This window comes from Penaeus monodon, chromosome 15, assembly GCF_015228065.2.
Source record: "Penaeus monodon isolate SGIC_2016 chromosome 15, NSTDA_Pmon_1, whole genome shotgun sequence".
Lineage (NCBI taxonomy): Eukaryota > Metazoa > Arthropoda > Malacostraca > Decapoda > Penaeidae > Penaeus > Penaeus monodon.
Window position 1 is genome coordinate 8,034,671 of NC_051400.1, and position 297 is coordinate 8,034,967.

Below are 297 nucleotides of genomic sequence, written 5' to 3' on the forward strand. Positions count from 1 at the left end.
GTGTTTGTGGGACTGATAGCTAAGAAAATGTTATTGACTGCAGTAGAATAAGCAACTATATGCAACAACAAGGAGTCAGAGCCAGTGCATGTGTCCAATATCTTGCTTTGATGGAAAGAGTGCCGAGGCTAAGTCGCTGTGTGGAGAGAGCAAGTAAAATATTCCTGCAAAGAAATGTTTGACTAAATGTATTTGGAGAGTTAGTTACGGGTCATACAGACGTGCGAGTATTTCGATAACAGAAATATGATAAGAATAGGTTTTATTGCACGTTTATTTAATTCGTTTCTCCGTTTC

General features: G+C 38.4%; 1 protein-coding gene across 1 annotated transcript in view; it reads left to right on the top strand.

The window, feature by feature from the left end:
• The window catches only part of LOC119581722 (spondin-1-like), a gene marked incomplete at its 5' end in the record, with an annotated part of 49,715 nt that overhangs the window by 43,183 nt on the left and 6,235 nt on the right, over nt 1-297 (top strand).